The sequence below is a fragment of the Giraffa tippelskirchi genome, chromosome 10 (genome assembly GCF_054371585.1).
Source record: "Giraffa tippelskirchi isolate mGirTip1 chromosome 10, T2T-mGirTip1v1.2.pri, whole genome shotgun sequence".
NCBI classification, from domain to species: domain Eukaryota; kingdom Metazoa; phylum Chordata; class Mammalia; order Artiodactyla; family Giraffidae; genus Giraffa; species Giraffa tippelskirchi.
In genome coordinates this window covers 86,752,538-86,775,097 of record NC_137284.1, presented here as the reverse complement: position 1 = coordinate 86,775,097, position 22,560 = coordinate 86,752,538, and the positions used below count along the sequence as shown (strand labels likewise).

Sequence of the window (22,560 nt, the reverse complement as noted above, 5' to 3'; positions counted from 1 at the left end):
TGCCTTTTATTTATGTGGATTTTAGGATTTCATGGTTTTCTTTATAAAGTGATTCTTTCCTATTTATTTTTTAAAATTATGATTAGAATTTTTAATGTAATTTTTATATTAGTTTTTAAATTTTTGGCTGTGCTGGGTCTTCATTTCTGCGCAGACTTTTCTCTAGTTGTGGTGAGTGGGGACTACTCTCTTTGTGGTGGCTTCTCTTGTTGCGGTACATGGACTCTAGGTGCGGGGGGTTCAGTAGTTAGTGCTCCCAGGCTCTAGAGCACAGGCTTGGAAGTTGTGACGCACAGGCTTAGTTGCTCCACGGCATATGGGATCTTCCTGGACCAGGGATTGAACCATGTCTTCTGAGTTGGCTGGTGGATTCTTTACCATTGAGCCACCAGGAAAGCCCCATGGTTTTCTGTTTCACTAGTTTCACGATACAATATTGTCTCTTAGTTGTCTGATGATAGTAATCACAAAAATATTTTGTGTTTGTTATTCCCTTTTCCTTATTCAACCTTGTTGTTTATTTGTATTTAACTATTTTCATGCAAGTCAGAAGTATTCCTCAAATGTATGGATTGTCCATTTATATTTAAGATTGTGGCAAAATGAATACAGATTTCTTTCTAGAGTTGCACTGTCCAATATGGTAGCCACTAGCCCCAAGTGACTATTGAGAACTTGAAACATAGTTAATGCAGATTGAAATGTGTTCTAAGAGCAAAGTAAAAACCAGACTTTTAACACCTTGTGCCCCTGCAAAAAAAATCTCATTAATAATTTATATTGATTTAAATGATAGCACTTATGATGTTGTAGTAAATAATATATAATATTAGAAGTAATAGTACCTATTTACTTACATTTACTTCAATGTGGGTACTGGATACTTTAAAGGGATATTTAGCAGGAGGCTTGTATCATACTTGCAGCAGACAGTACTACTCTGGATTGAGCAGAAGGCCCTGAGCATTTCGCTGTGCTCCCTGACCTCCTCCCTACTTCAGCTAATAAGTGATGTCAAATGTTTTCTCTTGTCCAGTTTCCCTAGAAAGGCATCCTGTACTGTTTTGCTTTATAGAGTTCTGGAATTGGTAGTGGAGGAGAAGTCAGTGTATGGGCTTAAACTCACTTCAACATGGATCTCCCTCGTACCCCTAGCTGGGCTTCCTTGTGTTAGGTCCAGAAATCTCTTACTCCATGTCTCAAAAGAGGAAACACCCCACCTTCTGACAGATGAGGAAGGAAAGTGAGCAGGCTGTGTAAAGTATATGGAGAGAAGATTTAAGTTTAGGACTTTTTGAGATATTCAATCAAGTTAAGACTCTGCTTCCCATGCAACCCATGGTCCTATGTGGACTTACACAGTAGATTCTTTTTGCTTCTGCTCTAGGTGCACATGTTTAGAATTTGACATGTAGGATGTTTGAGCAGCTACCATTAGTCCACTATGCTTTCTACATGTTGACTGGTTTTTTTGTCTTCACTCATCTAAATCTTTGAGCTGAACATGTGTGTTTCTATTTTTATAAATTCTACAACTTTCATTTTAATGAGATTTCAGATGCCAGTGAAAATGTATTCCACCTGCCACATTCAACCAGAGGTCATAATTTTAAATCTTGATATCTTGTTATTCCCTTCTATCTTTTCTGTCAGATTATGTTCAGGTACTTAAGTCTCCTATAACCTGCTCTAATATGTCCATCTCTCTGTAGATAGGAACCTTTATGGCAAGCCAGGCTTAGCTTGTGCATATGCCTTTTTCCAACCATACCAATTACATTTCTAAATGATTTGTGTGATTTATCTAATTTTATGTGCCATGAATCCCACTTCCTTCTACTTTTTTACATTTAACTCATCTTCTAGGGAAGATTAAGGATGTAAGAGTTCTATGAACATATTCTTAGGAATTCAGTCCCCACTGATCTCTTTCTCAGCTAAACTTCTATCGTGTGTGTTTCCCACAATTTATAGTTTTTTATACTATGATAAATTATCCTGTGAGGTATTAATACACATGGTTTTATTCTGCCCACTTTATTGTCTTTTCTAACTGCAAGATACGAAGCTGCAAATCGAGGGAGAACTTTTAGTGGATACAAGGAACTGACATTCGGTTACTATTCAGTCTTATTAAAGACTAGGAAAATAGTGGTGCCCTAAGCATGGATAAAAGTGGAAACACAGAGTTTAGACATGAACGAATCCCAGAGAGCTGCTGTGATCTGTTCTGCAGCAGATTCACTCCTAAAGGCAAGTTTTCTTCTCTCTTTCACCTCTCAAGTGGGAGGACCTCAGAATACAAGTGTTATCAGAGAGAACAAGCCTCAGGAAACACTGTCTCAGAGACTACGGCAGTGCAGTATCTGGGGCTGTGTGTGGTACATAGGCCGCTGTTTAGAAGCAGATTCATGGAACCCCTTGGACCCTAACACTGAGCTCAAGGTCCCTGAAGGTTATGCAAGTTAGTTGAGAAAAAGAAAGGCACCACCTGCAAAGTGCTCCAGGCCAGAACAAGGGAAAGTCATGGCCACAAATTTTGAGAGGGCATGGTCTGTGTTCTCATCTCTTTCTCTGAAAATAGCCTGTACTGAGAAAAATGTAACAAGAGTTTTAAACTTGAAATGACTGAGGAACAGCAAAAATGAAGTTTCTTCAAAGTGACTAAATATGCTATATCAGACAGAATGGAGCTTTGAGATAAAATGAAATTTAGTGCAACAAAATTTTGTTTTTGCACACCTGAGTCTTTTGCACACCTGAGACTTTAAAACTCATTTCCATTTCGGTAATATACAGTATACAGCCATCCCCAAAGTTTCTTTCTCACAAACAAACAAACAAACAAAAAGAAAACCTTTTCCACGTAACCATGATTATTTTCTTTGTTTTAGATTAATTGTATATTTCACATTACCTTTGTCAGGTTAAACAGTTTTGTTTCCCAGAGTGGTAGAAACTTGGACTTAATTTTTATTTTGAACTTTGATTTTGAAAACTTAACATGTAATATTTTCTCCCTTAAAGAGTTATACCCATCTAGGGGACAGGAGATGGCTTGATTTTGAGTTGATTGTATATACATACACATGTATATGCAATTTAAGCAAATAATTGTATTATCAAGACGGTATGACAGTCCAATATTTAAAAATGGCTGCTTTAGAGAAGAGCTAGAATTTTGGAAGCTGATAGTTATTTCCTAATGTTTATGATTTGACAAGTAAAGTTCCCCCCATATTCCGATCTACTTTTATTGGAGCATTCTCTTACTTGCAGACAAAAGTGTCCTAAGTGATACAACCATAGCTTGGCATTCTTTGACCTTGAGCAGTTTACTTGACCTCTCAGTCCCTTTGTCTCTCAGTACTTTGGTACTTTTCAGTTCAGTCACTCAGTCGTGTCCGACTCTTTGAGACCCTGTGGACTGCATGGTACTTTTACTATTTGTAATGTTAGGAAAACAACAGTTCTTACTTGAAATTATGGTTATGTAGATTAATTTAGATAATCCATACAGAGTCCTTAGAAAGGTGTTTGCCCTGCAGTAAGTGCCCCTGATGTTAGCCATTTGTATTACATGACACACTTTGGGCTTTTCAAAAAAATGTGCTTCTGATAAGTTTTATCATTTCACACATTAAACACCAAGTGGTCTTCCAAGGAATAAAAAATCGTGATGTGATTATTTTAAAAGTCAGTCAACACACAAAAAGAATTTGTCAGCTGCCCTCCAGATAAGATTCTAGAGATAAGTTCAATGACTTTTAAAAGCACTCACCATATGCATACATATATCCCCTCTTTTTTTTGATGTCCTTCCCATTTAGGTCACCACAGAAAACTGAGTATAGAGTTCCCTGTGCTCTACAGTAGGGTCTCATGACTTATCTATTTTACACATAATATTTGGAGCTCCTTTCTATCTGCTAGATTTGATGCTGCCAGATTCAAAATTATTTTTGCTCATATTAGCTGAATATTTAAAAAATATAAAAGTACTCATCAGAAATAGCTTTGGTTACATATAGCCTAAAGGAAGACAGGACATTAGACACCATTTAGGTGGTATTTTCAATTAGACCTAAATAATTATTAGGCCTGTAATCTCATTCTACAAGGTTTCCCATATACCTGAATGTTTATTCATGGGTTTAAACATGGAAGCTCTGTGAATTTCAGGGCAAGAAGAGTCGGTCCCTGTCTCCAAGGACTTTGGGAGTTACCTATTGGATAGAGGAGAGCAAGACTCTGCCTTTTTTTTTTTTTTTTTAATTTTATTTTTTTAACACCAAAAACATTTTGCAATGGGGTATAGCCGATTAACAATGTTGTGAAGTTTCAGGTGAGCAGTGAAGGGACTCGGGCATATATACACATGTATCCATTCTCCCTGGAGAAGGAAATGGCAACCCACTCCAGTGTTTTTGCCTGGAGAATCCCATGGGTAGAGGGGCCTGGCAGGCTACAGTCCATGGGGTCACAAAGAGTCAGACATGACTGAGTGACCGAGCACATCCATTCTCCCCCAAACCCCACTCCCATCCAGGCTAGCACATAACATCGAGCAGAGTTTCATGCGCTATGCAATAGGTTTTTGTTGGTTATCCATTTTAAATACAGCAGTGTGTACATGACCTTCCCCAGTCCTTAACCATCCTTTCCCCCCAGCAACCACGAGTTCATTTTCTAAGTCTGTGAAGACGGCTTATTACCTAAATTCAGTAGAGCAACAAAGAGGGAAGGAGTCCAGGACACACCGCTGGACAGAGGCCAGGGGGAGGGTTACACAGAGAAAGAACGTGCTGCCTTCATACTGCCCCTGGGTCTGGTAAGGTTAGTACAGCCTAGAATTGAATATGATCGGAACGCATTATAACTGGCTGGCACCAGTAGAGTAGATTTTAAAATAAATGACCTGAGGTTGTGAAGAAGAAAAACTTTTTTCACAAAGATAGCATCTTTATTACCATTATCAATGATACCAGTAATTACAACTAGTTGTTGTAATAAGTACATATATTTCATCTTATTTGATCCCCATGGTATTACGAGATAAATATTGTTAGCATTCTCATCTTTTAGAGGAGGAAACTGAAACACAGAGAAGTCAAGCAACAGGTCCAAGACCATTTGGGATACTCACTATCAACCCAACAACTTGTCTCCACAATCTGCAATCTTACCCACTCACTCTGTCCCAAAGTTCCTCTGCAGAACCCAGACTATCAATGTGTATCCCAGAGCACATGAAAAAAGAAAAGAGCCAACCAACTATCAGGGATCCAGTCCTGTCTGGCCAGAGCCAATTGATCAATAGACATCAAGCCAAGCAAGCTTTTACAAGATAAATCCCCTTTGTGGACAATTGCTATATTTGGGCTTCACAAGAAGTCAATAGTTACCAACTTATTTGCTTGCCAGACCCAGTGCAGTCTGAATTCCCTTTTTTCCTGCAGCCCAAAGGACTGCCCCTTTCTCCATCTCAAGTCTCTCTTTCTCTCCTGTACTCTCTTCTTCATTCTTCCTGTTTACAAAGATAAAAAATACAGGTCACAAAAGGTTATGTGTGCATGCTAAGTCGCTTCACTAGTGTCCGACTCTGTGCGGCCCCATGGACTGTAGCCTGCCAGGCTCCTCTGTCCATGGGATTCTCCAGGCAAGAGTACTGGAGTGGGTTGCCATTTCCTACTTCAGGGAATCTTTCCGACCCAGGAATTGAATTCCTGTCTCTTAAGTCTCCTGCATTGGCAGGCCGGTTGTTTACCACCAATGCCACTTGGGAAGCCCTACCAAAGGCTGTAAGATAATTTAAGTTGTAGACTTTACTTTTCAAGTCAGATATACCAGTTATATACTCCCTTTTGCCTTTTCTTAGAAATTTTTACTTGTCCTTCTAATTTAATTCGGCACTTCCCCAATTGTCTTTATGAAACACTTCCAGTAGATGTTAATAAAGATACCCTAGGGTGACACATGGTCAAATAAGTTTGGGAAATAAGGCATACCAGGACCTTCTCTTGGAGCTGTGTTATGAGAATAGTAAGACTGAGAAATCATGAAGTAAGGAGACTGTTGAATACGACTTTTAATTTAAATATTCTGGGTCCTCTTAAGTACTAGGCTCAGTTTTTTTGTTTTTTGGGTTTTTTTGTATTGGAATATGAAAAAACTTTTAAAGTGAGAGGAACAAAAGAGATTAGAGGAAAATTCACATTTCTAAAAAGTCAACTGCTATGACATAGTGCTACAATATAGACTATTCATATTTTAAGAATGTTTTATGATAAAAATAATTGAACCAAGAAAGTTTTATTTCAAAATATTTTTCCTCTGTGCTTTCAAATGGAAATAAATTCTCCCCATGTTTATGACTTTTTAAAAACACAATTGCATTATTATTTCTGTCTTATTATGAGTTAGCATTTATACAGCCTCAGGTTTCTAATTTAGCCTTGAATATGAATGTTTGCTTTCTCTAACCCTTAACATTCCCTGTAAGATAATATGCTTTCCCTGTAGTAAGAGACATTTGTTGTTGTTCAGTTGCTAAGTCATGCCTGACTCTCTGTGACCCCATGAACTGCAGCATGCCAGGCTTTCCTGTCCTTCACTCTCTACCTGAGTTTGCCCAAACTCATGTCCATTGAATAAGTGATGTCATCCAACCATCTTATCCTCTGTCACCCCCTTCTCCTCCTGCCCTCTATCTTTCCCAGCATCAGGGGCTTTTCCAGTGAATTGGCTCTTTGCATCAGGTGGCCAAAGTACTGGAGCTTCAGCTTTAGCATCAGTCCTTCCAGTGACTATTCAGGGTTGACACCCTTTAGGATTGACTAGGTTGATCTCTTTACTGTCCAAGGGACTCTAGGAGTCTTCTCTAATACCACAGTTTGAAAGCATCACTTCGTCGGCACTCAGCCTTCTTTATGATCCAACTCTCACATCCATACCTGACTACTGGAAAAACCATAGCTTTGACTACATGGACCTATGTCGGTAAACCAATGTCCCTGAGTTTTAATACGCTGTCTAGGTTTGTCACAGGTTTTTATCCAAGGAGCAAACATCTTTTAATTTCACGGCTGCAGTCACAGTCTGGAGTGGTTTTGGAGTCCAAGAAAATAAAGTCTATCACTGTTCCCACTTTTTTCTCATCGATTTACCGTGAAGTGATGTGACCAAATGCCATGATCTTAGTTTTTAAAATGTTGAATTTTAAGCCAGCTTTTTCACACTCCTCTTTCACCTTCATCAAGAGGCTCTTTAGTTCCTCTTCACTTTCTGCCATTAAAGTGATATCATCTGCATATCTGAGGTTGTTGATATTCTCCTGGCAATCTTGATTTGAGCTTGTCATTTATCCAGCCCAGCATTTCTTATGATGTACTCTGCATACATGTTAAATAAGCAGGGTGATAATATACAGCCTTGACGTACTCCTTTCCCAGTTTTGAACCAGTCCATTGCTCCATGTCCTGTACTAACTGTTGTTTCTTGTCCTGCATACAAGTTTCTCAGGAGCCAGGTAAGGTGGTCAGGTATTCCCATCCCTTTAAGAATTTTCCATACTTTGTTGTCATCTACACAGTCAAAGGCTTTAGTGTAGTCAATGAAGCAGATGTATTTTTGGAATTCTCTTACTTTTTCTGTGATTCAGCAGATGTTGGCAATCTGACGTCTGGTTCCTCTGCCTCTTCTAAATCCAGCTTGTATATCTGGAAGTTCTTGATTCACGTACTGCTGAAGCCTAGCTTGAAGGATTTTGAGAATAATCTTGCTAGCATGTGAAATGAGTGCAATTATACGGTAATTTGAGCATTCTTTGGCATTGTCTTTCTTTGGGACTGGAATGAAAACTGAACTTTTCCAGTCCTGTGGCCACTGCTGAGTTCTGCAGATTTGCTGGCATATTGAGTGCAATACTTTAATAGCATCATCTTTTAGGATTTGAAATAGTTCAGCTAGAATTCTGTCCCCTCCTCTAGCTTTGTTTGTAGTAGTCATTCTTACGGCCTGCTCAACTTCACACACCAGGATGTCTGGCTCTAGGTGAACGACCACACCATTGTGATTATCCAGGTCATTAGAAACATTTTTGTACAGTTCTTCTGTGTGTTCTTGTCACCTCTTCTTAATCTCTTCTGCTTCTGTTAGGTCCTTGCTATTTCTGTCCTTTATTGTGCCCATCTGTTCATGAAATGTCCCCTTGGAATCTGGTAAGAGACACAGAAATATTCTAATATATTTTTTTAAATTTATATTCCTTATGCAGCAAGAAATCTGTATCTTAAACACTCGCCCCTTGATACTTAGTCTGACTAATATTCATTTTAAAAATCATTTAAATCTTTCCAAAGATATATATATATGTGTGTATATATCTTATAAAGTTAAATAAATATAAATGAGCTTTTAAAAATCTGTACAGGCACCAAATAGTAACATAACAAAATACTTGTAAAAGGCATCCAGTATGGTTTTCTTTTCTCAATATTAAGTAAAAATGTTTGTGCTTTGAAGCAGAATTTTTAGTTCTTGTGCAATAGAAGTTGTAACTTTTGGCAGTTTAATAAAAATTTATTTTAAATTCTAAGGTGAAACTACATATTGTTTCCTAACAGTGCCTAGAAAAAGTGGACATTCAATTAATTTGAAATTAATTTTCTCTAATCTTATGTTTGTTGCCACGGCAGCTTTTCATATTTTCTCCCTTGAAGTCACTATCTTCTGGTAGAAACGTCCACATCTTATGAAAGATTGAGAAATATTCTCTGCCTTTGTGTTAGACAACGTGTTCTTTGTGTTAGTCAGTACTTGGTAACTGGTCTCTGACTCATGCTTGAGGAAGAAGCTACAATGTTAGGTTCTCTGGGAAGCTTCCCTTTCTAAAATCTACCCCCTCTGTAGGTTTCCCACAGTACCATAAACCTTCCACTAGACCATCTATTGTACGATTTCATAATAATTTTTCTATGTGTCTGCCATTCCATGAAGCTAGAGTTTTATTTTCATAATTTCTGGACCCAGGAATATCTGGTGCCAAGGAGGAATAGTTTCTTAAATTAAGTAATTCTGTGAACCAATGAGTTTTTAACTATAATTTGTATATGAAAATAATAAATAATTCTGAAACATCAAAGTAGCATAGCACGATGCATCTGCTGAGAGATTTATACTGACACAAGGTAAGGATTTAGATAGGGGCAAAAAAATGCCTTTCATTATCATGCATCCTTATGTCTTCTGACTAATCTTTGATATTACTTGTCACCTGGATGCATAAACTTAAGGTGATCCATTTCATACAAATGCTGGAAATATTAGCATTTATCTAATTTTTCTAATTTTCTCTGTCAATTGTCTCCTCTGTAGGAAGGTAGGCTAACCATACCTAATTACAGAATTTTCTATAGACTTAAATAATAACATGGAAGTATTTAGCCTGACAACTGATCCATAATAATACGTCAACAAATACTTGTCTTCCCCCTTAGCCTTTCCTAGAACTTTTCAAGTTGTCCTTATAAGGAAGAATAAATAGTATTCTGTTTTTATATTTAATAATTTAATTTAGATAACTTTAAAAGCAAATTTAAAATAAAATAAAATTTAAAAAGGCAAGAGCACTGGAGGCAGAATACTTTAGAAAAAACTAACCTCACTCTAGTAACAGGGTACAGTATATGGGAATCAAAGAGGTGTAGACTATTCCAATTACCCAGGAAATTACTATTAAATTGACTAGCACTGCTGAAAGTATAACAACATACAAAAAATATTAAAGTAATACACTAGCAAATATCAGGCCAGATCCTGGGAGAAGATATGTGAATAGAGGGGAAAGACAAAAAATTAAAAAAAAAAAAATCAGGAGAAAAAGAGAGCAATATTTTAGCTGAGGGGCTTTGTTTTTTTTAACTACTCTTAGGGCAATGTAAGATGAGCATTTCCTCAGATCCCTGAAACTTCATCTGTTAAATAATCAAGATTAGATGATTCTTAAAATTCCTTCACATTTTGCAATATAAAGTCACGAGCAAGAGAGAAAAAATGTGTCATACATGGAAGTGGGTGAAAGGTCTTTGAACTAAGAGTCACAGCTATTTATAACTGAGTAAATGTGGATGTCCCGTGAGCCCAGAGCCTTGTGGTTGTGTACGCTAGAATTTTTATGTATAACTGTCCTCTGTGTCTAAGCTACATCTCTAGAATATGAGCTCCTTAAGGTAAGTGTTGCTAAACTATCTAAGCCAATTTGGGCACACACTGTTACTGGGTTATCTTGGTAAATGTTGGTAGCTTTCAATAAATAACAGTAGGGAGAGCTACAGATCTTTCTCAAAACAGGTACAAGGAAAGCCCTCTTGGTATTGGCTTCTAACGGAAGCAGTAAAGGAGCAGTTAAGTAGCGAGGTTCCACAACCTGCTCCATGGGATTTGTGAAGTACCCACTCTCTGCCCTTTTAAGTGCCCCAACAGTTCTTGCCTGGAAGTTTCATCAGGGGTGCACACAACTTGCTAACTACAAAATTCAGCTAACTGTCCAATCCCAGTCAGGCAGCCAGGAATGCCCTGAAATCAAGAGCTAGACAATGACCTTGGTGGGTTTTTATAGCCTGTGATATAAGGATAGAGAGTTAGCCAGTAATTTTTCTGGTCAGTTCATAAATCTTTGAAACCATTAATTTCACCAGTGAAAACCTCTCTGTTATATTTATTGTGAAAATTTCCAGATTTTAGGAGTAAAGGCAACTAAAATACCTATTTTGATTACACGCTAAGTAAACAGTTCTAGAATGAATATTCTCAACTAGGTTAGCTGTCCACTTAGATTAAAAGTATTCAATACTCCATCATTGCATTTTATTTGCAAGGTTTTGAAGTACATTACAGAAAATCTCACTGGAAGGATCAGGCTTTCTTCTTCTTGATGACAGGATTCTAAGAATACAGTGGACACATAACAGATTTTCATTAAGTATGTGTGTGGGTGTGTATATGAGGATACATGTCATCAACTTTAACCCTTAGAGAATTAATGCCTTAAGTACTATCAGGAAAATCATATATTTTTGTCTAATTTAGCATATACTATAATGGCTTGATTTGCTTTTAGAATATATTTATCTTAGTTTCTTCATTCTTACAAGTCGCATATATAATAGCATAGTCACCAAACATTGCTAATCTTACATGGCAAAAGAATGTCATAACTAGCATAAATCTGAGCTTGTCCATTTTGCAAAGCCCTGCCCAATGCTGCTATCATCTTTAGCTTTCCACAAACTAGAATATTCACTGATGCCTTGTTTCTTATCCTGAAGGCCAGTGTGCAATGTTGTTATGTGGTTCCTAGGAAGACTATAAAGTCCTACACAAAGACAAAGGATGAAAACAGTCAAGGGAATTGCTATAAGAAAATAAGTAGGGATATCTCTGGAGAGGGAGTTGCTTCTGTGTTCCTTTAAGCATCACAGAGTAATTTTTTTTTTTTAAGGAAAGAACCAGGAGAAGAGAAGCTCATTTTCAAGCTAGAGAGCTTGGCAAACACAAGCTGCAGGGTTTACTTTGGTTTAGGGATCCCACTGCCTCACTGGAGTGTCAATCAAAATTCCACAGCCATTCTTGGATACTTGGAGGTGGGGCTGACTGAGGTACAGCGGTGATTTGACCCAGCACTTGAGGCAGACACAACCACAGTCATCAGTGTTAATTTCGTTGTCCTCCAACCAGCATTCTGAAAGTGCGTTGACACTGGTGGCCTTGCACTTTTTCATCGGACTTCCAACTGGTAATTACACCTATATTATCACTGTGCAGCTATCTAACCTAACAAAGTAGGACTCAAAACTAGTGCCTGTAATACTAAAGTCTCTTACTTTGATCTGATTTTTGCATTGTTCTTGTCCAGCTTAAGTTGTATGTTCATTTTTTCTCTTCTCCTAATGAATAGAGTGTATGAGATACTATAGACATTAAGGAAGCCTGTCCCAAGCTTTTAGATAAGAAATTGTGTCTAAAAGAAAACAGAAGGAGTTGGTCAGGTTTTGTAATTTTGCTATGATGTTGTCAGTAATAACTAAATATTAGGTGATAAGAGGACATTTAAAAATATTTGAAATTGTCTAAACCTTCCAACACACCTATGCTTGTATACATGCTACAATGGAGGAATATGTTAGTAGAGCAATAAATTAAAAGATCAAAAGCTATCGTTTATTTTAAAGAAAATACATGCCCGGGAAGACTTAAATTATAGATGGCCACTTTTACCTGAAGAGGCAATTATAATAAGTATTATTGTATATGTTTGGGACTCTCATATTAAGATTGTAAGACAGAGCAGTTGTTCTTTCCACTCTTGGAGAAAGAAGAATCTATCCTCCCCCATGGACAGGGAAGCCTGGTGTGCTGCAGTCCATGGGGTACCAGAGTCAGACATGACTTGGCTACTGAACACCACCAACCAGTAGAGGTCACAGGCACTTTGTACTGGGACATTCCTGGAATGGATCTGGTCCACTAGGGGTTACTATGACTTGCTAGACAGGTGACTTTGCAATTTTATTTTATCCTCAAGTTAGGGAAACTCAGTCATCATACTGTATACCTGACTTGGGCTACTGAATCTTTAATGCAATAGCTAACAGGATATAAGCAGTAACATTATAAAATTTGCCATTAAATTAAAGCCAATTTTCCCTTTGCAAATCATTCTTACGAGGTTTTTCATGGCAAGAACAAGGTACATAAAATGATAATGGGAGGCAGAGAAAACCAGGTGTAAGAATTAGGTAAAATTTTACAGATTCCAGACTTGATCATTTTATTGATCACATATAATCATTTCTATTAATGACATTTTATTTCAGCCTATATTGTGATACAGTGTTTTTTAGGAACAGATAGCATTGGTTTACCTTAATTTTATTTCACTGTGATTATCTTAAATAGCTGGAAACTGTAAATTAAAATTGGATGCAATGGTTTGCCTCAGTGAGGACTGTGTCAAGACAGCAGACTAAAGAAAGTGTTTAACATAGAAAAGGACAGAAATGTTAATACAAGCTCATTCAAGGGACAATTCACAACTTTGCTTGCATCTTAGATGGATACAATTCTAACTGACATTTTGGTAGTCAATATTGTTACATAAGTATTCCAGATAATCCATAATTAAATATTTTGAATTAAACTCACAAATAATTGCAGACTTACAATTATGTATGTTACCTAAATGTAAATGATTACAAAACAAAAATACTGAGATGCATGCTTAACAGATATATTTATATATATATAAAGTTAAGGACTTTATGAATGCCAGCATTATGTAAATCACTTTGGAGAGTTGGTTATGTGTTGAATCTTGTTGATTCATTCAACACACATTTGTCTGCCCACAACAAACTAGGTATTGATCATTTCTGTTCCTAATTTCATCCCTTAACACTTTGGGTAATCAATTAATTCTCTAGTATGAATATCATTATTTAATAAATTAAATCTATCAATACAGGGGATGTTGTCTAAGGGTCACTGCTCTACTGGATAATTGGGGAAACTTCCACTGAGATTGGTACCACAGTTTCTCAGATTCTTCCCTTAAGGATGATGAAAGATCAGTGGACTCCTAAGTATCTCAAGTCTGTGGAGTCTTAGGTTGCTTAGAAACCCGGTGACTATGGGCTTGCTATAGCAACCCAACTTATCAGTGAACGCAAAACTAACTTATCTGGCATTTTGCCAAATCTCCATATTTTTCTAGTACGAATATTCCGATCAGCTCTTCCATCACATGATTGTTTATTATTCACACAATCAATCTAAATAATACTAGAGTTTACCAAATTTTGAAAAGAATAATTTATAATAGCTAGCAACTACAAGAAAATTAAGCTTAAGCTCACTACGTAATTTTAGTTACTTGAGATTTGTTATGTCACCTGGTTATTATCCCATTGCCTAAATTTGATTATATATATGTAAGATTTGCACTAAATTAGAAGCATGGAAAGTTAGGCTAGTACAGTGTATAATCTATGTGATAATAAAAAGTCTCTATAAATGACTTCTATTAATATTTATAAATCCATAAATTTATCCATACATGTATATGTAGTGCATTTTAATGATATTTTATATTATAAACCCCCTTTTCACATATCAATGTATTTCTTTAAAATTATTTACCACATTATATCTCTTTAAAATCTTAAGCCTTAAATAATATGCTGTGTAATTTGTATACACAAATGTATTAGAAAATTAATTTATTTGAAAAGCACATTTTTCCAATAATGGAAAAGACTGGGGAATGTAATCTCATCATCAGTCTAAGTATTTGCTCTTTGTAGTATATTTTCAACTATTTGCCCCCTTTGATTTAAGGCATGTTTTGAGATTTTAATAGTATCTTCAGTTTATCAGTTTTTTACATTGTTGTTCAACAACAGCAATCTTCTCTGTACCTCTTCATATGTAGGCGTTGTATTTATTTTATCTCCCTATTGATTCCAACTCTCATGTTTATCACAGCCAATAGCACAGGTAAACCCAGCAGCCTCTCCTGAGACTGGAGTCCTACAAGGTTTTAGTTACTGTCCTTTTCTCCTGGGTTTTGGCATTTATGCATTTTGTTTTGATATTTAATAAGTTTGTCATATTAAAAATTCTCTTGAGAATAAAAGAGTGTGATTTAGGTTTTTATGGGATAAGGATGCATTTGCTGCTATTTTCAATTTTTCTTTATACTTCATTTCTACAGAATTGTGCAATTGATAAAATTTTTGACCCCTCTAGTATGTCAGTTTAATTGGGTAGTGCCCATGTTAATGATGATATATCTCATCTCACAGATGGAAACAAGTAGGAAGACAAAAATTGGGCTATTTTCCTTAAATTAATTGCCATCAGAACAGAAAAGGCAGTTCTCAGGGGTCCTTGTTTAAGGGTCCAATGACTGGGCTACCCTGGCACCCTCAACAGAGGTGCATTTGTGCAATCAGATAAAGGCCTATTTTTTAACAAAATAAGTGAGCAGTCCAGTACAAATGCACTAAATAACCCAAAGGGATCAAACTATTAGCAAGGGATCACACGTTAGCTTATAAAGAGATAGTAGACTGGCATGTAAAATTAGATGGTAGAGTATAATATTCAGGAGACTTAGAGAGAATTTTTGATGGGCAAAAAACCCAATACAAGGAATGATCTATATTTAATCATTGTTTTTTGCTTTATGATTGAATTATTTTCATAAATTTTTGAAATCTTCCTTTAATCAATATGTCTATTCCTGGCAATGAAGATATAAACATACCTGGTATATCTGACCATTTAAAATATTTGAGAAAAGCTTATCATGTAAGTGGTATGTCATTTGTCCTTGTACTACAGTTACTCAGTACATATCTGTGGAACAATAGAAGTAAGCCCTCCTTGAGAATAAATATTTTCCAATGTGGAAGAGCCAGACTGTTTAATAATTCAGATAACTAGTCCTTTTAAATTCTATGTTGGATAGCTTGGAAAAGTAAATATTTTCTTCTGACAAAGTATTTAACATACCCATGTCTCTTTAATGTATGTTGTGATACTTGTAGTATAGGTTTTTCAGCATTTATTTGATGAGTATCTGAGTACCTATTATGTATCAGGAACTATTTTAAAATCTGGCATATAAAAGTAAATGTTACCAACACAGTTCTCAGTGAATATGTTATGGGGAGTCCCACTCCCTTGGAAATCATAAATGAGTATATAATGAATTGAGCTTTTTTGTTATACTTTGTATGAGTAGGACACTAAAGCATTCTGGAGATATAAAGATGAATAAATATAGTCACATGGCTTTTTGTATGTGCTTAATATTAAGACCTCTGCTTGTTGCACATGGTATACAAAACTATGTTGTAAGGACTGTTTATTTCCTTTTTTTTTTTAGGGACCTATTGATTAAATCACATTTCTTGATGATATTTAATAAGCGAGAAATTTGGTTAGATGTTTAGTTATTTAAAATGTGTGTGATCTACAGTTCACATTTTACATTGAATCTCAGGATATGAGTTTGAGTGTTTTCAACTCAAACCATTGTTATCAATTCAGGGATTTGGGGTCCAGCTTAACTGAAAAACTTCAGAGTTAGGCACAGTTGGATCAAACTGTTGGTTATTCTGAACTTTATTTGCTCTTAAATAAAGTTATTTGGTGATGTTATTTGGGTGATGGCTTTCACCTTAGTTGACCTTCCTTGAAGTTCTAAGATGGTTCCTGGCAGCATTCGTACATGTTTCCTTACTACATATAAATATGAAGATGGGGAGAGATAATAGTGAAAAGACCATCCCCACCCATACTGAACAAAAGGGCATAGCTTTTGTGAGTCCTGAGAAGGTGTATGTTTTTGTAACACTGAAGTTCTTATAACACTTTAACTTACAACAATTAAATAGGGATTTAATAAAAAATATTAAATAGAACATTGACATTTTTAAAGGCAATATCATGTGCAGTTTTGTGACCCCATGGAAATATCATGTTAGTACCATGATAATACATGTTTTATAAAACAAAATGAGGAAACGTTTGAATCTTTTCTTCTGTACTCAACATTGTGAGTCATCTCTGAAAGCGAAGTCAGTTGCTCATGGTTTTTGGAACACAAGTTACTTCTAACTACATAGGATGTACTAACAATCTGTTAGGCTAGGATAAGTTCTTGAAGAAACATTATGATCTTCCTTTCCTCTGGGAAATTCTTAAACATGTGGAAATATCCCTTAAAGGTTATGATTTAATCAAAAAGGCTGAATTTAGTTATATTTATTCCTTATGTTTCATCTTTAAAAACTAAAGCCAGTTCCCTAAAACATAACTCAACACATATGCATAGGAATTTAAAAAAAAACAGATGTTGTCTATTTTCAATTTTAATTTTCAGTTCAGTTCAGTCGCTCAGTCATGTCCGACTCTTTGCGACCCCATGAATTGCAGCACGCCAGGCCTCTCTGTCCATCACCAACTCCCGGAGTCTACCCAAACCCATGTCCATCGAGTCAGTGATGCCATCCAGCCATCTCATCCTCTGTCGTCCCCTTCTCCTCCTGCCCCCAATCCTTCCCAGCATTAGGGTCTTTTTCAATGAATCATCTCTTCACATGAGGTGGCCATGTGTTGGAGTTTTAGCTTCACAATCAGTCCTTCCAATGAACACCCAGGATTGATCTCCTTTAGGATGGATTGATTGGATCTCCTTGCAGTCCAAGGGACTCTCAAGAGTCTTCTCCAACACCACAGTTCAAAAGCATCAATTCTGCGGTGCTCAGCTTTCTTCACCGTCCAACTCTCACATCCATTCGTGACCACTGGAAAAACCATAGCCTTGACTAGACGGACTTTTGTTGGCAAAGTAATGTCTCTGCTTTTAAATATGCTATCTAGGTTGGCCATAACTTTCCTTCCAAGGAGTAAGCATCTGTTAATTTCATGGCTGCAATCACCATCTGCAGTGATTTTGGAGCCCCAAAAAATAAAGTCTGACACTGTTTCCACTGTTTCCCCATCTATTTCCCATGAAGTGATGGGACCAGAGGCCATGATCTTAGTTTTCTGAACGTTGAGCTTTAAGCCAACTTTTTCACTCTCCTCTTTCACTTTCATCAAGAGGCTCTTTAGTTCTTCTTCACTTTCTGCCATAAGGGTGGTGTCATCTGCATATCTGAGGTTATTGATATTTCTCCCGGCAATCTTGATTCCAGCTTGTGTTTCTTCCAGCCCAGCATTTCTCATGATGTACTCTGCATAGAAGTTAAATAAGCAGGGTGACAATATACAGCCTTGACATACTCCTTTTCTTATTTGGAACCAGTCTGTTGTTCCATGTCCAGTTCTAACTGTTGCTTCCTGACCTGCATACAAGTTTCTCAAGAAACAGGTCAGATGGTCTGGTATTCCCATCTCTTTCATAATTTTCCACAGTTTATTGTGATCCACACAGTCAAAGGCTTTTAGTCACCTAATATTAGATGAAGACTGTCTGAAAGGATGACATTTTCAATGGTGAAATATTTTATCACAAAAAGAAAAGGTTTTCCACGTAATTAGTTTGCACCAAAAGACTTACAAAGAAAATCATCACAGTATTTTTTTCCCTAACCTACATGACATGGCTAATGAGCCAGGGAAATTTCAGTAAATAGCACAAATTTAGTTTAATCCTTATTTTGTTTTAGTTTCATAGCTTAAAGAATTTAAATGTTTTTTACTATATAAGATGGTAAGGCGTGAGTGCACAGTTGTGTTGGACTCTGCAAGCCCATGGACTGTAGCCCGCCAGGCTCCTCTGTCCATGGAATTTCCCAGGAAGGAAAATTGGAGTGGGTTGCCATTTCCTACTCCAACAGGATGGTAAACATGAGATTAAAAGAATAAATGGGAGAATATGGTTCTATTATATTCAAAATGTTTTTGGTAATATACGGAAATCTGTGATTGTGTACTGAACTACCACTGGAGGGTGGATGTCTTTCAGAACAAAACTACCAGTTAAGTGAGTAATGTGAGCATATCAATAAAAGGTGTGAAGGGCCAAATGAATTTATGGTTTCTGGTAATTTAGGAATAGCTATGATTTTATAAGTATAATTGTACTAAGTTTATTTGCTTGCAATTCCAAATTTACACACCTGAAACCACACTGAATTTTGAAAAACTATTAGATAAAAAATGAGGTGTCAAAAATCAACTAGGATAGATAAACGCAAGGTAACCAAGGAAGAAAAAAAGGAAAAAAATGAAAACTAGGATGCTTGTGGAGGAGAGAAGTCTATCCTGAAACTTATAAAAATAGTATTTGCAGACAGGCTTCTTTATAACATGGGAAACATTTAGTGGTTTTTAATTTTGAGTTGCATAAAATGGTATGGTCTCCGCCTTCTCATGGGCTTATTTCACCTCCAAATATTACTTTCACTGTAGTCCTCTTTTCTACAACCTACTGTGGTTATCCAGCTTTTCCTGAGGGGTTGCAGAAAATGAGAGGAAAAACAGGTCTGCAGCAGTCTTGGAACCTGTCCAGAAAATGTTTTTAGTCCTTGGACTGCTTGGAGGATGGTGCTCCAAACCTTGTATACACAGTTTGGAAAACAGTGATAATCCCAGTGTATTCACTCTGAACAGGAATTTTTTTTGTTTGTCATTAACAAAAAGAATATTACAGAATACACTGAAACACACTGGGATACCATAGCATCTTGATTCATATTTTTATCTTTATCCATGAACAGGAGGCATTTTGGAGTAGCAGAGTTTGCGTACTATATACCATGACTGAATGCCCTGAAAGCCAGGAAAACAGTTGTTAGAACAAGCTCTGAGGCTCCATGTACCAAGCAGTGCAGTACTAGCAGGGCCAGTAGAGGCATTTGAGGGTGACATTCCACAGCAATTTAGATTCTGTAACTTGCTGTTTACTTAAATCACAACCCCCTAACAAAGTTACGTTCAGGAATCTGTAAGAGGATGCATGATTCGAGTCCTTGGTTGCCTTTTGGAGAACACTGAGGATGACAGACACTTTCATAAAGACAGGGCTGATGTTACCTAAACCTACTAAGAACTGGAAGATTTCTTTCTACTTAACCTAAGGTAAATTCCTTTATCCAGGCCACTGTCAATGCCCCCTAATGTGAAGCAAACTTTAATGTGGCTACTAACACGTGAGTGCTAAAATGAAGTTTAATAGGTAAGTTGAACTTCTCTTTTGCTTAAAATTTACTAAATTTTGTGCAGATACTAAAGGGAAAGTGTTACTCTACCCCTAACTAGTTGTCATTTGCTTCATTTAAGCAGCTAACTAAATGTGTCACAGAGAAATATGCAGGACAGTTGCAGGGTTCTGCTAATTTAGAATTCTGAATTTTGATGAAATCTACCACCTTACGCATTAAACAGTACTAGTCTTACATTTTTATTCTGTTTAGGTTTTAATGTTTATGATTTACGGAATACAGTCATGAAAATAAGATATATAGAAAGAATTTTAAATGATTTATAACATTTCCAGGAAAATATTTGCTTCCAGAAGTTTTATTACATATATTGGATAGATATACACTCTGTACTTGGGTGTGCCTGTATGTTACAAGAATTGGTTTGTTTTTACAAACTGTTATATGAGGCTTTGTTCAAAATAAGAAATACAATTAGAGCAAGATGTTCCAACTTTGAATACTTACAGATTCTTAGAAATCTTAATACATTTCAAATTCTCCGAAAAAGTTTATTTGAGAACTAGCACTCTAATCCAAATTCTTTGGTCTCTTGAAAGACAGAAAACTCAGGTAAAAGACGGTAAACTCCTTTACCACAAGCAGATCTTCTCCTTAAGTCTCTGAGAACAAATCTGGGAAAATGATGATTTGATTTGACTATAGAGTTTGATGGGCTTCCCTGGTGGCTCAGACGGTAAATCTGCCTGCAATTCTGGAGACCTGGGTTCAATCCCTGGGTCGGGAAGATCCCCTGGAGAAGGGAATGGCAACCTACTTCAGTATTCTTGCCTGGAGAATCCCATGGTGGAGGACACTGGCAGACTACAGTCTAGGGGTCACAAAGAGTTAGACATGACTGAGGGACTAACACTTTCACTTTAGGGTTTGGTAGACTGTTTAATCGGAGAAGGTAATGGCAACCCACTCCACTACTGTTGCCTGGAAAATCCCATGGACGGAGGAGCCTGGTAGGCTGCAGTCCATGCGGTCGCCAAGAGTCGGACACGACTGAGCGACTTCACTTTCACATTTCACTTTTCACTTTCATGCATTTGAGAAGGAAATGGCAACCCACTCCAGTGTTCTTGCCTGGAGAATCCCAGGGACAGCGGAACCCGGTGGGCTGCTGTCTATGGGGTCGCACAGAGTCGGACATGACTGAAGCGTCTTGGCAGCAGCAGCAGACTGTTTAATACTGCTGTGCCACTCGAATGTAAGGTTTGTACCAAATGTTTCTTAGAAGTGTCAGGGCAGAAGGATCAAACTTTTCCATTTCAAGCAAACAGAAAAAGAAAGGCATTAGAAATGTACTATTTTCTGTGTGGTGATTTCTAAAATTATTATTATATGACATGCTTCTTAGAAAGTATTTTCTCAGCTTTAAAAAGGAACTTGATTATACTTCCCTGTCCCTGGAAAATGTGTGTGTGTGTGTGCATGCATGTATATGAGTTTAACTCTTACAGGAATCTGACACCCAAGTGTTGTATATCTCCAAATTTAACAGATTATCAGTTGGCACAGACATCAACAAAACTGTTTAAAAGACAGACTAGAGTATGGTTAGTATGTCTCCTTTTTAGCAAATGGAACAAAATTACTGTTCTCATTATGCATCTGATTTCTTTCCTGGTTTTAAACATTCATCATGCTCTTCAACTTTTTTTTTTCTGCTGGTATTTAAAAAGAGTGAAAAAAAACCCTTTAGCATTTTAAAGCATATCATTTTGATCAAGCCATCAGCCAATGTGAATATGTAAATTGATTCTCTAACTCTTCTTAAAATTATTTTATTTCCTTTTTAAGACCCTACAGGGACTATTTATAATATAGATGACATTTCTCAAAAGAAAACTTTGTTGTAGCCTCAATTCAGTGAATTTAGTATTCCTGACACTTGAAAATACAAATTAATTGCTCACATAATTTTTTCAACCTTTTTTGGCACTGTTTAACTAAATCCTATATTTTGTTATTGATTATTGATTTTTCCCCCTACTATTTCATAACGGAGAAGGCAATGGCACCCCACTCCAGTACTCTTGCCTGGAAAATCCCATGGACGGAGAAGCCTGGTAGGCTACAGTCCATGGGGTCGCTAAGAGTCGGACACGACTGAGCGACTTCACTTTCACTTTTCCCTTTCATGCACTGGAGAAGGAAATGGCAACCCACTCCAGTATTCTTGCCTGGAGAATCCCAGGGATGGCGGAGCCTGGTGGGCTGCCATCTATGGGGTCGCACAGAGTCGGACACGACTGAAGCGACTTAGCAGCAGCAGCAGCAGCAGCAGCATTTCATAACACCATGCTTTGAGGCCAAGTTATCCTCTTGAAGATTTCTGTTGTTCCCTCCTAATTATTTCCCTTCCACTGTATGAACACAAATTGTACTAACTATGCAAATCTTAACACTTTCTTAGGTTTCTTAGTATTGTTTAAATGTTGACATTTCTCCACCTCCTCAGAGAGTTAAGTCAGCTTTGCAAAGAGTTCAAATAAAGATTAGGTCTGCCAACATTTTTAGGCCTGTGGAATTCACATATTGATATGGCCCTGCCCATATGAGAACTATCCAGATATAGAGAGGTGATCTCTCTTTAATCTATCTTTTATACATGGCTCCTACCATGGCTTCTAGAAAACATAGGGGAAAGTGTACATCATGAATGCAGTAGGTTTGTCAATACTTTGATTGTGTGCTTTGATTCATTAGATGATGTAGCTTAAGTCTAAACTTTAATGACCCAGATATTCTGCATTATCCTTAATGATGTCCTTTG

General features: G+C 36.9%; 1 protein-coding gene across 33 annotated transcripts in view; it reads left to right on the top strand.

Annotated features, from left to right (window-relative positions):
* The window catches only part of LOC145524092 (platelet glycoprotein 4), a 210,929-nt gene that overhangs the window by 138,631 nt on the left and 49,738 nt on the right, over nucleotides 1-22,560 (top strand). For 2 of the 33 annotated variants that reach the window (XR_014067163.1, XM_081535633.1), the window contains exon 1: nucleotides 10,112-10,229. The exons of 29 other annotated variants lie outside the window; for them this stretch is intronic. The gene's annotated coding sequence lies outside the window, so the exon portion shown is untranslated. Of the gene's footprint in view, nucleotides 1-10,111; nucleotides 10,230-11,699; nucleotides 11,795-22,560 lie in introns of those variants that run through there. 2 more of the 33 variants (XR_014067159.1, XM_081535627.1) reach the window with 1 other exon arrangement.